Source organism: Stenella coeruleoalba (assembly GCF_951394435.1).
Source record: "Stenella coeruleoalba genome assembly, chromosome: 5".
Taxonomy (NCBI): Eukaryota; Metazoa; Chordata; class Mammalia; order Artiodactyla; family Delphinidae; genus Stenella; species Stenella coeruleoalba.
Genome location: NC_137150.1, coordinates 13,522,542 through 13,545,640, shown reverse-complemented (window position 1 = coordinate 13,545,640; position 23,099 = coordinate 13,522,542). Strand labels below are relative to the sequence as shown.

Below are 23,099 nucleotides of genomic sequence, written 5' to 3'. Positions count from 1 at the left end.
AATGCAACCACGGACTTCCCTGGTGGCCCCGTGGTTGAGAATCCACCTGCCAATACAGGGGACACGGGTTTGAGCCATGGTGCAGGAAGATCTCACATGCCGTGGAGCAGTTAAACCTGTGTGCCACAACTACTTATCCTGCACTCTATAGGCCGTGAGCCACAACTGATGAGCCCGTGCCACAACTACTTAAGCCCACGTGCCTAGAGCCTGTGCTCCACAACAAGAGAAGCCACTGCAATGAGAAGCCTGCACACCACAACGAAGACTAGCCCCCACTGGCCACAACTAGAAAGCCCATGCACAGCAATGAGGACCCAATGCAGCCAAAATAAATTAAAAAAAAAAGAAAAACCAAGAAATGCAACCAATTTATGTATGTTAATCTTGTATCCTGCTACTTTGCTGGGTTTTTTTTTTTTTATCAATTCTAGTAGTTTTTGTGTGCAATTTTTAGGGTTTCCTTTATATATATTATCGTGTCATCTGCATATAATGACAACTTTACCTCTTTCCTTCCAATTTGGTTAGATTTTATTTCTTTTTTTTTTGTCTGATTGTTGTGGCTAGGACTTTCAATACTATGTTGAAGAGAAGAGGTGAGAGTGGGCATGCTTGTCTTGTTCCAGATTTTAGCGGGAAGGCTTTCAGCTTATGAACATTGAGTATTATATTGGCTGTGGGTTTGTTATAAATAGCTTTCATGATGTTGAGATATGTTCCCCTATACCCACTTTGGTAAGTGTTTTTATCATGAATGGATGTTGAAGTTTTTCAAATGCTTTATCAGCATCTATTGAGATGATCATTTGTTTTGTGTTTTCCCTTTGTTGATGTGGTGTATCATGTTGATTGATTTGCATATGTTGAAACAACTTTGTGACACTGGGGTGAATCAAATTTGGTCATGGTGTATGATCCTTTTATGTGTTGTCAGATTCGGTTTTCTAATATTCAGTTGATAATTTTTACATCTATATTTATCAAAGATATTGGCCTGCAGCTTTCTCTTTTGGTAGTGTCTTTCTCTGTGTTCTTTTTAAGTCTTTATTGAATTTGTTCCAATATTGCTTCTGTTTTATGTTTTGGTTTCTTGTTTGTGAGGCATGTGGGATTTTAGCTCCACCACCAGGGATCGAACCCTTGTCACCTGCACTGGCAGGCGAAATCTTAACTGCTGGACCACCAGTAAAGTTCCCATCTGTTTTTGGTTTATTTGTTTGTTTTAGTAAATTTCTTACTTTATTTATTTTTGGATGCATTCAGTATTCATTGCAGTTCACGGGCTCTCTCTAGTTGCAGTGAAAGGGGGCTACTCTTCGTTGTGGTGTGCAGGCTGTTCGTTGTGGTGGCTTCTTTTGTTGCAGAGCATGGGCTCTAGGTGCGTGGGCTTCAGCAGTTCTGGCTATCAGGCTCAGTCGTTGTGGCTCATGGGCCATAGAGCACAGGCTCAGTAGTAGTGGCACAAAGGCTTGGTTGCTCCACAGCATGTGGGATCTTCCAAGACCAGGGCTTGAACCTATGTCCCCTGCATTGGCAGACGGATTCTTAACCACTGTGCCACCAAGGAAGTCCCCCCCGTCTGTTTTTGACATCAGGGTGATGGTGGCTTCATAGAATGTCTTTGGAAGTATTTCTTACTCTTCAATCTTTTCGAAGAGTTTGAGAAGAATCAGTGTAAATTCTGCTTTGTATACTTGGTAGAATTTGCCTGTGAAACCATATGATCCTGGACTTTTGTTGGTAGGGAGTTTTTTTAAATTACAGATTCTATTTTGCTTTTAGTGAACAGTATGTTCAAGTTATCTATTTCTTCTTGATTCAGTTTTGTTCAGCTGTAAAAAAACAACATATATTTTTAGGTTATGTTAGCACCTAAATACTTACCATGTATTAGACCACAAAAGAGTGAAGAAAAGAATTAAAATATTTTTTCAAATAGAAAAAGTATTGAAATATTTTTTAAGAAATTGGGATAATAATACTAATTACAATAATGACAAATTGTTCTGAACTTAAAGACTACTTTATCTAAGATGAATATGCTTATTGTTTTATTGTTTTTAAATATATGGAATGTTTTCTCCTTTCTAATGTAATTCTTTTATTTTACCTGTATATTGTGAAAAAAATTTAGTTGCACATAGTATAAAACATTACACTTTAATAGGAGATATTAATGCATTTACATTTACTATAGTACTGAAAATACTTAGGTTTAGAGTTACCATGTTATTGAGTGCTCTTTTTTATTTATTTATTTTAAAAAAAGATTTAATTTGGGGGGGGCATACATTATTTATTTTTATCACCTTTATTGGACTATAATTGCTTTACAGTTGTGTTTTTCTGTTTTATAACAAAGTGAACAAGCTATACATATACATATATCCCCATATCTCCTCCCTCTTGCGTCTCCTTCCCACCCTCCCTATCCTACCCCTCTAAGTGGTCACAAAGCACTGAGCTGATCTCCCTGTGCTGTGCAGCTGTTTCCTACTAGCTATCTATTTTACATTTGGTAGTATATATAAGTCCATGCAACTCTCTCACTTCGTCCCAGCTTCCCCTTCCCCATCCCCATGTCCTCAAGTCCATTTTCTATGACTGTGTCTTTATTCCTGTCCTGCCCCTAGGTTCTTCCGAACCATTTTTTTCTTTTATTTTAGATTCCATATATATGTGTGAGCATACAATATTTGTTTTCCTCTTTCTGACTTACTTCACTCTGTATGACAGACTCTAGGTCCATCCACTTCACTACAAATAACTCAATTTCATTTCTTTTTATGGCTGAGTAATATTCCATTTTATATTGAAGACATGCAATATCTTCTTTATCCATTCATCAGTTGATGGACACTTAGATTGTTTCCATGTCCTGGCTATTACAGATAGAGCTGCAGTGAACATTGTGGAACATGACTCTTTTTGAATTATGGTTTTCTCCAGGTATATGCCCAGTAGTGGGATTGCTGTGTCATATGGTAGTTCTATTTTTAGGTTTTTAAGGAACATGCATACTGTTCTCAATAATGGCTGTATCAATTTACACTCCCACCAGTGGTGCAAGAGTGTTCCCTTTTCTCCACACCTCCGCAGCATTTATTGTTTGTAGGATTTTTGGATGATGGCCATTCTTAACTGTGTGTGCTGATACCTCATTGTAATTTTGATTTGCATTTCTCGAATGATCAGTGATGTTGAGCATCCTTTCATGTGTTTGTTGGCAATCTGTATATCTTCTTTGGAGAAATGTCTATTTAGGTCTTCTGCCCATTTATGGATTGGGTTGTTTGTTTTTTTGATATTGATCTGCATGGGCTGCTTATAAAGTTTGGAGATGAATCCTTTGTCAGTTGCTTCATTGGCAAATATTTTCTCCCATTCTGAGGCTTGTCTTTTCGTCTTGTTTATGTTTTCCTTTGCTGTGCAAAAACTTTTAAGTCTCATTACATCTCATTTGTTTATTTTTGTTTTTATTTCCATTTCTCTAGCAGGTGGGTCAAAAAGGATCTTGCTGTGATTGATGTCATAGAGTGTTCTGCCTATGTTTTCCTCTAAGAGTTTTATAGTGTCTGGCCTTACATTTAGATCTTTAATCCATTTTGAGTTTATTTTTGTGCATGGTGTTAGGGAGTCTTCTAATTTCATTCTTTTACCTGTAGCTGTCCAGTTCTTCCAGCACCACTTACTGAAGAGGCTGTGATTTCTCCATTGTATATTCTTGTTTACTTTATCAAAAATAAGGTGACCATATGTGTATGCGTTTATCTCTGGATTTTCTCTTCTGTTCCATTGATCTATATTTCTGTTTTTGTGCTAGTGCCATACTGTCTTGACTACTGTAGCTTTGTAGAATTGTCTGAAGTCAGGGAGCCTGATTCCTCCAGCTCTGTTTTTCTTCTGAAGATTGCTTTGGCTGTTCGTGGTCTTTTGTGTTACCAAACAAATTGTGAAATTTTTTGTTCTAGTTCTCTGAAAAATGCCATTGGTAGTTTGATAGCGATTGCATTGAATCTGTAGATTGCTTTGGGTAGTAGAGTCATTTTCGCAATGTTGATTCTTCCAATCCAAGCACATGGTATATCTCTCTATCTGTTTGTGTCATCTTTGATTTCTTTCATCAGTGTCTTATAGTTTGTTGAGTAAACGACTTTTGTCTCCATAGGTAGGTTTATTCCTAGGTATTTTATTCTTTTTGTTGCAGTGGTAAATGGGAGAGTTTCCTTAATTTCTCTTTCAAATATTTCATCTTTAGTGTATAGGAATGAAAGAGATATCTGTACATTAATTTTGTATCCTGCAACCTTACCAAATTTATTGATTAATAGTTTTCTGGTAGCATCTTTAGGATTCTCTATGTATAGTATCATGTCATCGGCAAACAGTGAGAGCTTAACTTCTTCTTTTCCGATTTGGATTCCTTTTATTTCTTTTTCTTCTCTGGTTGCTGTAGCTTAAAATTCTAAAAGTGTGTTGAATAATAGTGGTGAGAGTGGGCAACCTTGTCTTGTTCCTGATCTTGGTGTAAATGGTTTCACTTTTTTACCATTGAGAACAATGTTGGCTGTGGGTTTGTCATATATGGCCTTTATTATGTTGAGGTAAGTTCCCTCTATGCCTACTTTCTGGACGGTTTTTATCATAAATGGATGTTTAATATTGTCAAAAGCATTTTGTGTATCTATTGAGATGACCATATGGTTTTTGTCCTTCAGTTTGTTAATATGGTGTATCACATTGATTTGTATGTATTGAAGAATCCTTACATCCCTGGGATAAACCCCACTTGATCATGGTATATGATCCTTTTAATGCGCTGTTGGATTCTGTTTGTTAGTATTTTGCTGTGGATTTTTGCATCTATGTTCATCAGTGATACTGGTCTGTAGTTTTCTTTCTTTGTGACATCTTTGCCTGGTTTTGGTATCAGGGAGATGGTGTTCTCATAGAATAAGTTTGGGAGAGTTCCTCCCTCTGCTATATTTTGAAAGAGATTGAGAAGAATAGGTGTTAAGTCTTCTCTAAATGTTTGATAGAATTTGCCTGTGATGCCTTCTGGTCCTGGGCTTTTGTTTGTTGGAAGATTTTTAGTCACAGTCTCAATTTCAGTGCTTGGGATTGGTTTGTTTATAGTTTCTATTTCTTCCTGGTTAAGTCTTGGAAGTTTGTGCTTTTCTATGAATTTGTCCATTTCTTCCAGGTTGTCCCTTTCATTGGCATATAGTTGCTTGCAGTAATCTCTCATGATCCTTTGTATTTCTGCAGTGTCATTTGTTACTTCTCCTTTTTCATTTGTAATTCTATTGATGTGAGTCTTCTCCCTTTTTTTCTTAATGAGTCTGGCTAATGGTTTATCAATTTTGTTTATCTTCTCAAAGAACCAGCTTTTAGTTTTCTTGATCTTTGCTGTTGTTTCCTTCATTTCTTTTTCATTTATTTCTGATCTGATCTTTATGATTTCTTTCCTCTGCTGACCTTCGGTTTTTTTCTTTCTTTCTTTCTCTAATTGCTTTAGGTGTAAGGTTAGCTTGTTTATTTGAGATGTTTTTTGTTTCTTGAGGTAGGATGTATTGCTATAAACTTCCCTCTTAGAACTGCTTTTGCTGCATCCCATAGGTTTTGGGTCTTCATAATTTCATTGTCATTTGTTTCCAGGTACTTTTTTATTTCCTCTTTGAATTCTTCAATGGTGTCTTGGTTATTAAGTAGTGTATTGTTTCGCGTCCATGTGTTTGTATTTTTTTACAGATTTTTTCCTGTAATTGATATCTAGTCTGATAGCATTGTGGTGAGAAAAGATACTTGATAAGATTTCAATTTTCTTAAGTTTACCAAGGCCTGATTTGTGACCTAAGATATGATCTATCCTGGAGAACTTTCCACGAGCACTTGAGAAAAAGTGTATTCTGTTGTTTTTGGATGGAATGTCCTATAAATATCAATTAAGTCCATCTTGTTTAATGTATCATTTAAAGCTTGTGTTTCCTTATTTATTTTCATTTTGGATGATCTCTTCATTGGTAAGAGGAGTGCTAAAGTCCCCTACTATGATTGTGTTACTGTCGATTTCCCTTTTTATGGCTGTTAGCATTTGCCTTATGTATTCAGGTGCTCCTATTTTGGGTGCATAAATATGTACTATTGTTATATCTTCTTCTTGGATTGATCCTTTGATCATTATGTAGTGTCCTTTTTGTCTCCTGTAATAGTCTTTATTTTAAAGTCTTTTTTATCTGATATGAGAATTGCTACTGTAGCTTTCTTTTGATTTCCATTTGCATGGAATATCTTATTCCATCCCCTAATTTTCAGTCTGTATGTGTCCCTAGGTCTGAAGTGGGTCTCCTGTATACCACATATATACTGGTCCTGTTTTCATATCCATTCAGCCAGTCTATGTCTTTTGGTTGGACCATTTAATCTATTTAAATTTAAGGTAATTATTGATACGTATGTTCTTATTACCATTTTCTTAATTGTTTTGGATTTGTTATTGTAGGTCTTTTCCTTCTCTTGTGTTTCCTGCTTAGAGAAGTTCCTTTAGCATTCGTTGTAAAGCTGGCTTAGTGGTGCTGAATTCTCTTAGCTTTTGCTTGTCTGTAAAGGTTTTAATTTCTCTGTCAAATCTGAATGAGATCCTTGCTGGTTTGAGTAATCTTGGTTGTAGCTTTTCCCCTTTTATCACTTTAAATATGTCCTGCCAGTCCCTTCTGGCTTGCAGAGTTTCTCCTGAAAGATCAGTTGTTAACCTTAGGGGATTCCCTTGTATGTTATTCTTTGGTTTTCCCTTGCTGCTTTTAATATTTTTTCTTTGTATTTAATTTTTGATAGTTTGATTAATATATGTTTTGGCATGTTTCTCCTTGGGTTTATCTTGTATGGGACCCTCTGCATTTCCTGGACTTGACTAATGATTTCCTTTCCCATATTAGGGAAGTTTTCAACTATTCTCTCTTCAAATATTTTCGCAGTCTCTTTCTTTTTCTCTTCTACTTCTGGGACCCCTATATTCGAATGTTGGTGTGTGTAATGTGGTCCCAGAGGTATCTCAGATTGTCCTCAATTCTTTTCATTCTTTATTCTGCTCTGCAGTAGTTATTTCCACTCTTTTACCTTTCAGGTCATTTATCCATTCTTTTGCCTCAGTTATTCTGCTATTGTTTCCTGCTAGAGAATTTTTAATTCAATTTATTGTGTTGTTCATCAGTGTTTGTTTGCTCTTTATTTCTTCTAGGTCCTTGTTAAACGTTTCTTGTATATTCTCCATTCCAGTTCCAAGATTTGGGATCATCTTTACTATCATTACTCTGAATTCTTTCTCCAGTAGACTGCCTATTTCCTCTACATTTGTTTGGTCTGGTGGGTTTTTACCTTGCTCCTTCATCTGCTGTTTGTTCCTCTGTCTTCTCATTTAGCTTTGGGGACTGTGTTTGTGGTCTCCTTTTCTCAGCCTGCAGATTCGTAGTTCCCATTGTTTTGGTGTCTGCCCCCAGTGGCTAAGGTTTGTTCAGTGGGTTGTGTAGGCTTTCTGGTGGAGGAGACTGGTGCCTGTGTTCTGGTGGGTGTGTCTGGATCTTGTTTTTCTGATGCGGCTCGCATCTGGTGGTGGGTTTTGGGGTATCTGTGGCCTTATTATGATTTTAGGCAGCCTCTCTGTTAATGGGTGGGCCTGCATTCCTGTCTTGTTAGTTGTTTGGCATGGGATGTCCAGCAGTGGATCTTGCTGGTCTCTGAGTGGAGCTGGGTCTTAGCGTTGAGACAGATATCTCTGGGAGGCTTTTGCCGTTTGATATTAGAAGGTGCTGAAGGCCTCTAGTAGACCAATGTCCTGAACTCGGCTCTCCCAACTCAGAGGCACAGGCCTGACACCCGGCTGGAGCACCAAGACCCTGTCAGCCACACAGCTGGGAGTGAGAGCAAGAGGTAGCTGTGGTACATCTCAGAGACCACCAAGTAGATTCACTGACGATTTTCTCTCCAGAAGTGAAGAAAACAAAATTCAGTCTTCGGCTAGTCAGCCACTTTGGTGGCCAGCCTCCGAGATGGCCCTAATTATCCCCTAATTATCTCCCAGTGTTCATGTACCTGTGTGGCTCCTTGCACTTGAAAAGGGCTGACTGTTTAACTAATAAGTAATTGCAGAAATGACAAAGTTCAGCTTCCGGAGTTATAAAAGACATTTCAGCTTCTGCTTTGGTTTCTGCTAGATCACTCATCCTGGGGTAAGCCAGCTGCCATGTCATGAGGACACTCAAGCAGCCCTAAGGAGAGGTCTCTGTGGCAAGGAACTGAGGCTTCTTACCTACAGCCATGTGAGTGAGTCATCTCAGAAGTCAAAAGATTTAATTTTATTTATTTTTGGTTGCATTGGATCTTCATTGCTACACAGGGTTTCTCTAGTATTTTCAAGCAGGGATTACTCATTGTTGTGGTGCACGGGCTTCTCCTTGTGGTGGTTTCTCTTGTGGAGTATGGGCTCTAGGTGCATGGGCTTCAGTACTTGTGTCATGCAGGCTCAATAGTTGTTGCTTGCAGGCTCTAGAGCGCAGGTTCAGTAGTTGTGGCACACGAGCTTAGTTGTTCTGCGGCATGTGGGATCTTCCCAGACCAGGGATTGAACCCTGTCCCCTGCATTGGCAGGCAAATTCTTACCCACTGTGCCACCAGGGAAGTCCAGTGTGCTCTTTCTTAAACCTAGTCTGTTTTCATTATTGCTATCTTAACGATTCTGTATTAAATAAAAAATAATACTCCTTTCTACCCCTCCTCTTTGAGGATTATATATGAAGAAGTATGTCTTATTTATTAATCTCAAATTTTCAGCTTACTTTTAAGAAGTTATCACAATGTCAAATATTTAATACTTTTTACTTCCACCTTGAAAAGCATAGGATATTAAAGTGCTAATATAATTACCTTCCCTAGTCTATCTTTTTTACTTTGTGTTATGTATAAAAAACAACTAAAAACATGCATGGTTTGTAAGGAAATGACAAATTTCAGAAAATTCAGAATCTGAATACACTCTATACATAGCTTTTAGATAAAGACACAGAAAATTGCCAGATACTCAGAGGCCCCCTGGTCCCATTCTAGTGACTCCCCTTAAGGTTTAATATTGTTCTTGTATCTAACAAAAAGTTCATGTTACCTGTATTTTGTATTTTATATAAATGTTATGGCACAGTGAAATCACTTTTGGATTGGGCTTTTTTATTTTATGTTGCTTGTGAATATGCCTGTATGGTTGCCTGTTGTTGTGATCATGCATTGTCACTGTTGCATAGGATTCCATACTGTAAATATTTAACTATTAATTAATTTATTCTAATGTGTATTACAATATGAGTGATTTTCAGTTTGTGTCTATTGAGAATAACACTGGTATATAAATTCTAGAACTTGAGCTTTGGTGGTATGTGTATAAATTATTTTCCAGTATACATGTAGTAGTAAAACTTTCGAATCATAGCTTTCATGTGTTTATCTTTTTAGATATTTATAAATATTTTCAAAACATTTGTATGATTTTTCATCCTCAGCAGCAGTGAATGAGATTCAAGGATTATACACATTCTTGTCAAACTTGATAATACCTGTCATTTTCATTTGAACTTTCTGGTTGGTGAGTGATAATTCCAGGTATCACTTTTTTTATTTAATTGACTCCTAAGAAGCCAAGCATCTTTTGATATGTTTACTTAACATTCTGTATTCTCTTTTTTGAAATATCTTTTGGTATATTTTCCCCATGTTTGCTATTACATTATCTTCTTATTGAAGACTTCATTTTTTTTAACGTCTGAGGACTTCTTATTTAGGTGTTTTTAATATATGATTGATATGAGTTCTTCTCTCTTTCTGTCTCTCCTTCTCTTTCTTTAGATGAGTGTCAGTTTTTAATATTAATGACATGTAATTTGTTATTTTCCTCTTTATTTAGTCTTATTTCTATTTATTTATGTAGTCTTCTTATCTGTAGAAGAACACATTATTTATTCTAAACCACAAATATGTTTTCAGTTCTTCAATAAATCTAATTATTAAGCTTTAAGTTTAAGTTAACTTTCAAAACTAAATATGTTGTATCATAGTGAGTATTAATTGTTCTATGACAGCTGAAAGGTTACATTTATTCAGAAAATGTTGTATTCAGCTGTCTTTTCATTTGCTCCTACTTCTCATTGATTCACAGAGGTAAACATCACTTCATCCATGGATCTGACTTTTCTCTGATTTCTCATGGTCATTCTCACTAATTCGTCTGGCCTCCTGAAATCTTTAGCAATCCCATTATTCCGCAGAAGCAAAAACCTTCCTTGGGCCTTTCCCTCAGAAGATTGATTATTCCCAAATTTAAACGGGAGATTGCAATAAGTTAGGAGAAAATACCACATGGTCTCTCATTTTTTTTCACATCTTGTATCAGCCTCTGCTTGCACTCTGTGTTCAAAGATTTTTGTACAATACATTGATGGAAGATGCCAGTTGTTTCTCTCCTTGGGGCAAAAGACAGATTAATTACCTGACAAATAAAATAAAGACAGTGTCTTGCTCTGTTCAAATGTTGGACAGGATTGATTGCATTCAAATTTAAAAGTTTCAGGTGACTGAAGCTTAAGATTCCTAAGCTTTAATCCATGCTTGCACCATGCACAGCACCCAACAGGACTGCCTTACATGACCCCATGAGACTTTTGTGTGCAAGTGGAACAGATAAAAATATAAAACTATTCCTGTCTTTTTGTGTCATAAAAATGATTTTTTGTCTCATTTAAAATATTTGTTTCTAAAATCCAAAAACGTGTCAGGCTAAAATATTGGAATTTCAAATATGGTAAAATCTAAGCCCCTTCAAATTTCTTTCCAGTTTTGTTGATGATGGGATGCCGTCAGAGATACGACTTCATTAAACACAATAGGTAAGATTCCTTCAAAGGTCTGATTGGGGAATATGAAAATAATTCCCGGAAAATTCTGGACATTTTCTAGTTCTCAAGTATTGGTTAACATGGTAGAAAGTGCCCTTCATTGTCCTATGTGTGAATGCAGATCAGTTGTGAGAGGTGGGGATAAAACAAGCAGCCTAAATATCCATTATGTTTGTTTTACTACTGGTAGAAAGAGGAAGGCTCAACATGTCACCATGGTTGATATAGCAAATAAGCTGCTTGAAACTACACAGAAATGTACCTGCTTGTATTTTCTGTGCAATTATCCTCTCTTTTGGTGTGCCCTGAAACCTCCCACAAATTATGTACCAACTCCAGCAGCAGTAAGCAGAAATCCAAATAAATCTATTCTTTTGAATTATAAGGAAGGGAAGAGTTGAAAATTTTATAGCGTGCTCTATACAAGCATACAAGTCACCATCCTTATCTATGTCATGCCATGCATGGAGGGTCAGTAGGTTCAGGGGATTCTGGAAGCACCAAGGTCTGTGGGGTTAATCACAGCTGCATTCGTGGACAGTAAAAGAGAAGGGCCTTATCTTGCTCACTTTCTCAATGCTAGTATCTACAAAAAGAAGAGGACAGCAGACATCTTAGGGAGAAGAGCCAACATTAAATGAAATGTCCTAATTACTCTAGGCAACCTCTCATGATAGCCTCCCATAGCTCCTCAAATCCCTACATACTTGCACAAGGGATAGTGTAATATTACTGGAGCATGTGACTGCAGATTAACATTATTTTTGTTGAAAAAAATAAAAATAGGTTCCAGTGATACGGTTTGAAAAGGGTTCACAGTGCGAGGGAAACATTTTTTTAATTTTATTTATTTAATGATTGATTTTTGGCTGCACTGGGTCTTTGTTTCTGTGTGTAGGCTTTCTCTAGCTGCAGCCAGTGGGGGCTACACTTTGTTGCGGTGTGTGGGCTTCTCATTGCTGTGGCTTCTCTTGTTGCGGAGCATGGGCTCTAGGTGCAGGGGCTTCGGTAGCTGCAGCACGTGGGCTCAGTATTTGTGGCACACGGGCTTAGTTGCTCCATGGCATGTGGGATCTTCCCAGACCAGGGATCGAACCCGTGACCCCTGCATTGGCAGGCAGATTCTTAACCACTGAGCCACCAGGGAAGTCCCACGAGGGAAACTATTGTAACAATGTGGAAAGAACCCTTTGGAATGATTCATCATGGTTTGTTTGTTTGACTGTTTGCTGCTTCAGAATCTGTAGTAGAGATTGGTGTGTTCCATGATGCATTCCCGCTTCTTATAAGTTTTAGATGGAATACCCCATTAGGAAGAAGTGAACGTAAGGAAGATAGTGAGTCAAACTCTTCTGCCCTCTGTCAGCAGTGGGTGCAAAGGGATTTAGACCAAGTGCTTTCATCCTCTGATGTGCAAAGTTTTCACTATATGAATGATGTTTTGTTTGTTTGCAGGTCAGGAGCCTTGGTCTCAATATCCCTGTTTAAAAAGTGTTATCACATGTCTGCCAGAAAGAATTGCTGATGATACCAGAAAAAATTGAGAGTTATCCTTAACAATTAAGGGTTTTCTAGCAACATGGATGGACCTAGAGATTGTTATACTGAGTGAAGCAAGTCAGACACAGAAAGACAGATGTCATATGATATTGCTTATATGAGGAATCTAAAAAAGAAAAAATGTACAAATGAACTTATTTACACAACAGAAATAGAGTCATGGATATAGAAAACAAACTTATGGTTACCAGGGGATAAGTGAGGAAGGGATAAATTGGGAGATTGGGACTGACATATACACACTACTACATATAAAATAGGTAACTATTGATAAGGACCTGCTTTATAGCACAGGGAACTCTACTCAATGCTCTGTACTGACGTATATGGGAAAAGAATCTTAAAAAAAAACAACAGGGGTTTTGGGATTATATAATAAATATAAATGTGCAAACCTGTAACGTGAAAGGAAAAATCAGTTAACTCTGTGGTCCCTGTTATGGTGTAAACATTTTGTACCTCTAATTTTAAAATTTCGAAACCCAGCTCCCATGTTGATGGTATTAGGAGGTGGGGCTTTTGGGAGGTGATTAGGTCATGAGGCCAGAGACCTCAAACATGGGCTTAGTGACCTATTAAATGTAGCACACAGAAGATCTTATGCCCATTACATGATTTCATTGCCGAGCGAGAAGATCCGCATTATGAACCAGAAATTGGTCCCTCACCAGACACTAAGTCAGCTGGCAACTTGTTCTTTTTCTTTTAAAATTAATTAATTAATTAATTAATGTTTTGGCTGTGTTGGGTCTTGTTGTGGTGTGTAGGCTTCTCATTGGGTGGCTTTTTTTTTCTTTCTTTTAAAATATTTATTTATTATTTATTTTTGGCTGTGTTGGGTCTCCGTTTCTGTGCGAGGGCTTTCTCTAGTTGCGGCAAGCAGGAGCCATTCTTCATCGTGATGCACGGGCCTCTCACTATCGTGGCCTCTCTTGTTGCGGAGCGCAGGCTCCAGATGCACAGGCTCAGTAGTTGTGGCTCACGGGCCTTGTTGCTGTGTGGCATGTGGGATCTGCCCAGACCAGGGCTCAAACTCGTGTCCCCTGCATTGGCAGGCAGATTCTCAACTACTGCTCCACCAGGAAATCACTGGCTGGCTTCTCTTGTTTAAGAGCATGGGCTCTAGGCATGCGGGTTTCAGTAGTTGTGGCACATGGGCTCAGGAGTTGTGGCCTGTGGGCTCTAGAGCACAGGCTTAGTATTTGTGGTGCACGGGCTTAGTTGTTCCATGGCATGTGGGATCTTCCCGGACCAGGGCTCGAACCTGTGTCTCCTTTATTGGTAGGCAGATTCTTAACCACTGCACCACCAGGGAAGCCCCTGGGAACTTGTTCTTGAACTTTTCAGCCTCGGCAATTATGAGAAAACAATAATATTCTGTTGTTTATAAAATACCAAGTCTCTCGTATTTTGTTTTAGCAGTCAAAGAGCTGGCTGAGGAGAAATATCTGTGAGCTTGAAGACATGTCAAGAGAAACCTTTAGCTCTCAAAAGAAAAGAGAAAATGGGCAGGAAAGAAATCAACAGAACAGAGTAATCAATAATTGTGGAACAATGAAAATGCTGTGACCTATACATAATGGGTATAGCAGGAGGAGAATAAAGATAACAAAGAACAGAAAATATTTTTTAAAAATGACTGAGAATCTCCCCAAATGAATGTCTGACACTAAATCCACAATATCCAAACTTAGAGGAACATATGAATAGTAAAGAAAACTGACCAATATCTTTCAGGAACATCAATGCAAAAATCCTCAACAAAATATTAACAAATCGAATCCAACAATATTTTGAGAGAATTTTATATCATGAATGAAAGGGAATAATCCCAGGTATGCAAGGCTGGTTCAACATTCTAAAATCAAATAATTATATCCATCATATCAACACCCTAAAGACAATCATTAGCATATCAGTAGATTCAGAAGACTTTGAAAAAATCTAACACCCATTCTTCATAAAAACTCTCAGTTAAAGAAATGGACTGGAGCTTTCTCAAGTTGATAACAAAGATCTTCAGGAAACTTTTATCTTACATCATGATTAATGGTCAAAAACATGAAGCTTTCCCACTAAGTTCAGGTAAAAGCAAGGATGTCCCCTTTCATGACTCCTTTTCCATATTTTACTCCAAGTCCTTGCTAATGCAACAAGGCACGAAAATAAATAAAACAAATACAGATTGGGTAGAAAAAAAAGAAAGCAGCCTAAATAAAATGTGGACCAATATACTTTATGGACACCTCACCAAAGAAAATAGACACTATGCATATAAGTATACAGAATAATAATCCAGATTACATGTTGCCATGAAAAAGCAAATTAAAAATACAATTACATACCACTACGTAACACTTAGAATGGCTAGAATGTGAACAAGAGCAAATTCTGTAGGGGATGCGGAACAATAAGAAATGTCATTTGTTTTTGGTGGAAATGAAAAATAATACAGATACTTTGGTAGTCTGATTGACACTTGCTATAATATCGAACATTTCCTTACTGTACAATCTGGCAAGCGTTCTCATGGATATTTACTGAAAGTAGTTTAAAACATATTCCAGACGAAAACCTTCATATGGATATTTATAGAACTTAATTCAATATTGCCAAAATGTGAATGAAACTAAAGTGTCCTCCAATAGGTGAATGAAATGATATAGTATTAATATATTCTGGGAATGGGATAATATTGAGCAATAAAAAAGTAAGCTACCAAGCCATAAAAATATATGGGAATTCTTTTTTTGTTTGTTTTGAAATATAGGTGATTTTTTATTTTGTAATTTAAATTTTATTGGAGTATGGTTGATTTACAATGTTGTGTTCATTTCAGCTGCACAGCAAGTGATTCAGTTACACATATGCATATATTCATTCTTTTTCAGATTCTTTTCTGATAAAGGTATTCCCAGAATATTGAGTAGAGTTCCCTGTGCTATACAGTAGGTCCTTGTTGCTTATCTATGTTATATATAGTATTATTCGTATGTTTACCCCAAGTTCCTGATTTATCCCTACCCCCCACCTTTCCCCTTTGGTAACCATAAGTTTGTTTTCCAAGTCTGTGAGTCTGCCTCTGTTTTGTAAGTTAGTTCATTTGTATCAATTTTTAGGTTCCACCTAGAAGTGATATGATACAATATTTGTCTTACTGTGTCTGACTTACTTCACTTAGTACAATCATCTCTAGGTCCATCCATGTTACTGCAATTGGCATTATTTTCTTCTATTTTATGGCTGAGTCATATTCCATCATATATATGCACCACATATTCTTTACCTATATTCATATGTTGATGGTCATTTTGGTTGCTTCCATGCCTTTGCTATTGTAAAGAGTGTTGCAGTGAACGTTGGGGAAGATGTGTCTTTTCGATTTATGCTTTCCTCCAGAAATGTGCACAGGAGTGAACTTTCTTGATCATCTGGTAGCTCTATTTTATTTTATTTCATTTCATTTTCAATTTTTTTGGAGTATAGTTGATTTACAATGTTGTGTAACTTTCTGCTGCACAGCAGAGTGAAGCAATTATACATATATCCAATCCTTTTTGGATTCCTTTCCCATACAGGTCATTACAGAGTATTGAGTAGAGTTCCCTGTGCTATACAATAGGCCCTTATTTTTTATCTCTTTTATATATAGTGGTGTGTATATGTCAATCCCAATTTCCAACTTATCCCTCCCGCCTCCCGTTACTCTGGTAACCACCATTCTGTGCTCCATAGTGGCTGTTACCAATTGGCATTGCCACCAGTAGCGTAGTATTGGTGGCGCAGTGGTTAAGAATCTGCCTGCCAGTGCAGGGGACATAAGTTCGAGCCCTGGCCCAGGAAGATCCCACATGCCGCAGAGCAACTAAGCCCGTGTGCCACAACTACTGAGTCTGCACTCTAGAGCCCACGAACCACAACTACTGAGCTCACGTGCCACAGCTACTGAAGCCTGTGTGCCTAGAGCCTGTGCTCCACGACAAGAGAAGCCACTGCAAAGAGAAGGCTGCGTACCACAACAATGAGTAGCCCCCACTTGCTGCAACTATAGAAAAGCCATGCGCAGCAATGAAGACCCAATACAGATTAAAAAATAATAATAATAAGTGGTACGTTTCTCTTTTTTTCCACACTCACTGAAGCATTTCTTTTTTGTAGACATTGTGATGATGGCTATTCTGAGTTGTTCCAGGTGATATTTCTTTGTACATCTGATTTGCATTTGTCTAACATAAAGCAATGGTGAGCATCTTCATATGTGTTTTTCTTCCTTTTGAACAGTGTGAGTAAAATTTACCCCTTGAAAAAAGGTTATTGAAAGGTTGCCTTGTTTTGAAGTCTATTTCGATTATGTACCCCAAGACATTTTTTTTCTTTTTTTTTTCCTGCGGTACGCGGGCCTCTCACTGTTGTGGCCTCTCCAGTTGCGGAGCACAGGCTCCGGATGCGCAGGCTCAGCGGCCATGGCTCACGGGCCCAGCCGCTCCGCGGCATGTGGGATCTTCCCGGACCGGGGCACGAATCCGTGTCCCCTGCATCGGCAGGCGGACTCTCAACCACTGTGCCACCAGGAAAGCCCCCCCAAGACATTTTTTGAGGGCTGTTGTCATTTACAGCTCCCCAAGCATTGTGAATATGAAGTGCCTATAAGGTCCAGTTTTAGAATTGTTGTTATGGGAAACAGAAGTCGGCAGGATTTCTACTGTCCCTCTCTGGTTACTGACACAAACTTAGATGTAGGGAAAGTCCTGTTCCTGGGTTTTAAATTAGAGTGGGATGTGCCTGACCAAACATGTGAGGGCTTCTGTCCCATTCTTTCTTCCCCCTTACCCTTCATCCCCTGAACAAGTATAAACCCCTGCAAAATCACCTGTTGAGGGTGCTGTCTAGTAGAGTGGGATGACCCTAACGAAGGGGTCGGGAGGTCAGAACCCAAACACCAGGATATATTGAGACCAGGTGATTTTCCAAATGTCATCCAACCCAGAGAGTCCACCATCCTTTGGGTGTCAGAGGGTTGGTTTAGTAGTATGAGGGCACACTTAGATCTGGAGATTGTGATCCCATGCAGAGGGGACCAGGTACTACATGTTCAAGGGGGGTGAATTAGCTGGCATACTTCCAGAGGTCCTCAGGCCCACAACAGTCCAGCCTTGGGACCAAATTGGGTCCGTGTCCAGGGATGTGACACTAGCACCTTCACCGCGACTGAACAAATTTAGCGATCATTTTTCTTTTCTGTAATTTAGTTTTAAATTTATAATGGAGTATAGTTGATTTACCATGTTGTGTTCGTTTTTGATATACACCAACATGATTCATTTATACAGAGATGACTATACATTCTTTCTGGAATTATTTTCCCATTGAGGTTACTAAAGGGTGTTGAGAAGAGTTCCAAGTGCTCTACAGCAGGTCCATGCTGATTACAAGTTTTCTCTCTGTAAATATGTATATACTAACTCCAACCTCATGATTTATGCCTCCGAAACACCTTTCCAGTTTGGTAAGCATAAGTTTGTGTTCTAAGTCTGGGACTCTGTTTCTGTGTTGTAAGATAGTACCTTTGTATCAATTGTTAGATTCCAGTAATATCATATGATATTTATCATTGTCTGATTTATGACACTTAGAATGAATGTCTCTAGGTCCTTCCGAGTGGCTGCAAATGGCCTTATTCCATTCATTTCATGGATGAGTAATATTCCATTGTACATATCTACCATAATTTCTTCATCCAGTCTTCCTTCCAAGGACGTTTAGGTAGCTTCCGAGTAGAGGCTCTTGTAAACAGGGCTGCATAAATTTGGAGTGCCTGGATCTTGTCAATTTACGTTTTTTCCAAGATACAGGCCCAGGAGTGGAAGCGCCATATGCTCTGAAGCTCTGGTTTCTAGATTTTTAAGGAATCACCACCCACTTTTCCACAGTGGCTGTTAGCAATTTACATTCCCACCATCAGCTTGTCAGGGTTCCCTTTTCTCCATGCCCTGTCCTGCATTTCAGGTTTTACACTTTGTGAGCTTGGCCATTCTGACTGGTGCGAAGTGATACCTCTTTGTAGTATTAATTTACATTGCCCGCCTGTTTTGTTGGCCGAAAATGGAGTAAGGGTTTTTCCTGCATATATTAAGGAATAACGCATACAGCCTTTTTGGCAAACTGCATCATTGGCGATGTTCAGCAGCTTTGCATGTGCTTTAACGGCGAGTGCAAACTACCTCTTGAAATCCCTTTCCTGCAATTCTTCCTTGCTTACAAGGCCTTTACGAATACTTGGCTCAAGAAATGACTCCATTAGAGGTGTCGATTACAACCCTGCATGTTTGTGAATTGCAGTGCCCCTGAGCACCAGTTTTCAAGTTGTTGTTTAGGGAAGCAGCCACAAGGGGCAGGATTTCTACAGACCCATTCCGGTTACTGGGGCACCTGAAGGATAGGGAAATTCTTCTTCCAGTTTAGGAAACTAGAGTGGCATATGCCTGTCCAAACGTCTAGGGCTTGTGCCTCATTCCATTCCCCCGTTCCCATTTTCACCCGGAAAATTCCAAGCTTTGCAAAACCGGCTGTTGAGTGTGCTGCCAAAGTGGGGAGACTCTAAGGAAAGGAGCTGGGGAAGCCGAATACCAGAAGTGGAGATGAGGTGACTTTTCCAAACTCTTCCTGAACAGACGGTGTACCATCCTCTGGATGTCCCATTCATAGTTTAGCTATAGGAAAGGTCCCCTGCACCTGGAGATATGGGACCTATGGAATGGGAGCCAGGCAGTATTACTCTAAAAGTGCTGCATTTGCTGTCCCATCCTCACCAAGCCTCTCAGACACACGAGTGTAGAGCTTTAGGTCCCATCCAGCTGTGTGTCTAGATGTGGTCAGTCCTGGTTGCATCACAGCCCTTGAATAAATTTTGTAAGAAATTCTCTCTCTCTCACAGTCCTTTTTTTTTTGTTCTTGTTATTTAAATTTATAATGGGGTATAGCTGATTTTCACTACTGTGTTTCTTCCTGCTCTGCATCTATCCACTTGATTCACTTAAAGAGAGACATCAATAAATTCTTTTACAGATTCTTACCAGTCTAATAAAGCCTTTTATGGTGACAACAGTGTGCTGAGTCCAGCTCTTTGAGCTATACACTAGGTCTTGTCGATTACGTATTTTGTTTATGGAACCGTATCTATGCTAATTCCAACCTCCTGGTTTATGCATCACCCCACCCCACCTTTCTCCTTTAGCAGCCATAAGTGTGTTTCCTAAATGTGTGACTCTATTACTGTTTTGTAACTGAGTTCAGGTGTAGCCATTTTTAGATACCATCTGTAAATGATACCTTATGATAAGTCTCTTTTTATGTCTGACTTATGTCACTTAGATGATCGTACCTCAGTCTCCACGAGTTGCTGCAACGGGCCTTATTTCATTGATTTAATTGCTGAGTAATATTCCATTGTACACAAGTACCACATCTTCTTTAACCATTTTTTCCTTCCACGGACATGTAAGTTGTACCGAAGTGGAGGCATTTCTAAACAGAACAGCACTAAACGTAGGGGTGCCTGTGTCCTGTCAATTTTTGGTTTTCCCAAGATATATGCCGAAGAGTGGAAGTGCTCTATGCTTTGTAGCTCTGTCTTTTAGGTGTTTTAGGAAACACCATACACTTCTCCAGAGTGGCCATTGGCTATTTACATCCCCCCCATCAGCATAACAAGGCTCCATTTTCTCCATGGCCTGTGCTGCATTTCTGGTTTTACACTTTTCCAGGATGGCCCTTTTGACGAAGGCGAAGTGAGACTTCTTTGTAGTGTTGATTTGCATTTCCCGCTTGTTTGGTTGGCCAAAAAGGGTGTATGTGTTTTTCCTGAATATATTTATTTTTATAATGGGGTTTAGCTGATTTTCACTGCTGTTTATGCCGCTTTACACCCACTTGATTCACTTACAGAGAGATACCATAGATACTTCTTAAGATTCTTACTACGCAGATATATTCTTCTGCGGTGAGTAGGGTGTGTTGAGTCCAGTTCATTGAGCAATGAGTAGGTCTTGTCTATTACATATTTGGCTGATGGAACGGTATCTGTGCTTATTTCAAATTCTTGTTTTATGCAACACCCCACCTCACCTTTCCCCTTAAGCAGCCATAAGTGTGTTCTCGAAATGTGTGACTCTGTTCTGTTTTGTAATTCAGTTCATGCGTAGCGATTTTTACATTCCCTCTAAAAGTGATATCTTAAGATAAGTATATTTTTCTCTGTGACTTATTTCACTTAGAATCATTGTACCTAAATCCTCTTATTATGCTGCTACAAGCCTTATGACACTGATTTCATGGCTGAGTGATATTTCATCGTACATAAGTACCACAACTTGTTTATCCATTTTTTTCTTACCTGGGATATATAACATGTACCGATGTTGAGGTTCTTTGAAACAGAGCAGCCCTAAACTTCGGGGTGCCTGTGTCCTGTTGATTTTTGGTTTTCCCAAGATATACGACCATGAGTGGAAGTGCCCTATGCTCTGTAGCTCTGTTCTTTAGAGGTCTTAGGAAACACCATACACTTCTCTAGAGTGGCTGTTGGCAATTTACATCCTACCCGTAAGCGTTAAGTCTCCCATTTCTCCATGGCCTGTCATGCATTTCTGGTTTTTACACTTTTTCGGGATGGGTCTTTTGACCGATGTGAAGTGAGACTTCTTTGTAGTGCTGACTGGAAGTGCCCACTTCTTTGGTTGGCCAAAAAGGGCATACGCATTTTTTCCTGAATATACTAAGGAAAAAACGCATACGCCCTTTTTGGCCAACTGTATCACTGTCGAAGTTCTGCCGCTTTTCATGTGCTTTAAAGGTGAGTCCAATCTCCCTCTTGAAATCTGTTTCCTGCAATTTGCTTTGCATTCAGAGCGTCTTTGTTGCCTTACCTCAATATATTTTTGGACTTTAGTTGTCATTTATAACTCTGCAGGTTTATGAATTGCGGTGTTCCTGAGCTCCATTTTTCAACTCCCTTTTTTGCGAACTGTCCGCAAAACCGCAGGATTGCTTCAGGCCCTATTCTGGTTCCGGGACGGCAGGCTGAGCCTTTGTTTAATTCTTCTTCCTTATGGGAAAGTAGACTGACATGTGCCTGTTGAAACACCTACAGCTAGTCTCTCATTTGTTCCCCCTCTTCCTGTTCATCCTCCACACAAATTGCAAACTGTGCGAAACAGAAGGTTAAAGACGTTGATTCTCCAAATGGGGAGATTGTTAGTAAAGTGGCTGGAATGGTGAACCCGAGTACCAGGAGAGGAAAAATTAGGTGCATTTTAGACACCTTTCCTATTCACACAGTGTACAGTCCTCTGGGTTTCCCATGCATGTTTTAGCTGTAGGAAGACTCCCTTGAACCTGAAGATTTGTGACCCATGGAATGGGTACCAGGCAGTATTACTGTAAAAAGTCTGCATTTCCTTACCCAACGTCACTAATTCTCTTAGTGCGAACAGTTTCCAGCCTTATGTCTCATCCTGCTGTGGGTCTAGATGTGTTCAATCCATGTTGATTAACAGCCCCTGAGCAAAAGTTGTAAGAATTTTTCTGTCTCACTGTCTTTTATTTTTTAAATTTATTATTATATTGGTTACACCTGATTTTCAATGGTCTGTTTCTTGCTGCTGTACATCCACTTGATTCACGTACAGAGAGACATCAATAAATTCTTTTTCAGATTCTTACCAGTCGTATATATTCTTTTCTGATGACTTGAGTGTGCTGAGTGCAGTTCTTTGAGGTACCGTGTAGGCCTTGTCGATTATCAATTTGGTATTTGGAATGGTATCTTTGCTAGTTTCAACCTCCTGGATAATGCCTCACCCCTCCCCATCTTTCCCCTTTAGCAGTCTTATGTGTGTTTTCTACATATTTGACTATGTTTCTCTTTTGTAATTTATTTCATGTGTAGCCATTTTTTATTTACAACTGGAGCAAGTGCCCTGATACGGTTTTCCTCTGTGTAACTGGTAGGTTCTGTGTTTTCTTTCTCTTTTTCGTTTTTGGTTCAAGGTAGATTTTATTCCTCTTTTTTGTATTTACAGATATAAGCATGGAAATAATTTATTCATATAAATACATGTATGTGAAGGGAATAATTGTTTTTTCTGTTTTATTTTTTAAATTTTATTTCTTTTTAATTTTGAATTTTATTTTATATTTTTATACAGCAGGTTCTTATTGGTTATCTATTTTATACATATAAATGTATACATGCCAATCCCAGTCTCTCAACTCCTCCCACCACCACCCCTTCAACAGCTTTCCCCCCTTGTTGTCCATACGTTTGTTGTCTACATCTGTTGCTTTATTTATGCCTTGCAAAACGGTTAATCTGTACAGTTTTTCTAGGTTCCACATATATGTATGAATATACAAGATTTGTTTTTCTCTTTCTGACTTACTTCACTCTGTATGACAGTCTCTAGATCCATTGAGGTCTCTACAAATGACCCAATTTCATTCCTTTTCATGGCGTAGTAATATTCCATTTTATATATGTACCACATCTTTATGCATTCGTCTGTCTGTGGGCATTTAGGTTGCTTCCATTACCTCTATATTGTA

At 38.6% G+C, this 23,099-nt stretch overlaps 1 long non-coding RNA gene across 6 annotated transcripts in view; it reads left to right on the top strand.

The window, feature by feature from the left end:
• LOC307186607 overlaps positions 1 to 23,099 on the top strand; it is an 84,733-nt gene that overhangs the window by 22,444 nt on the left and 39,190 nt on the right. For 4 of the 6 annotated variants that reach the window (XR_013828424.1, XR_013828425.1, XR_013828426.1 and 1 more), the window contains exons 3-5: positions 8,214 to 8,318; positions 9,549 to 9,631; positions 10,877 to 10,928. The exons of 1 other annotated variant lie outside the window; for it this stretch is intronic. This is a non-coding gene — a long non-coding RNA (uncharacterized lncRNA). Of the gene's footprint in view, positions 1 to 8,213; positions 8,319 to 9,548; positions 9,649 to 10,876; positions 10,929 to 23,099 lie in introns of all 6 variants that reach the window. One more of the 6 variants, XR_013828428.1, reaches the window with a different exon arrangement.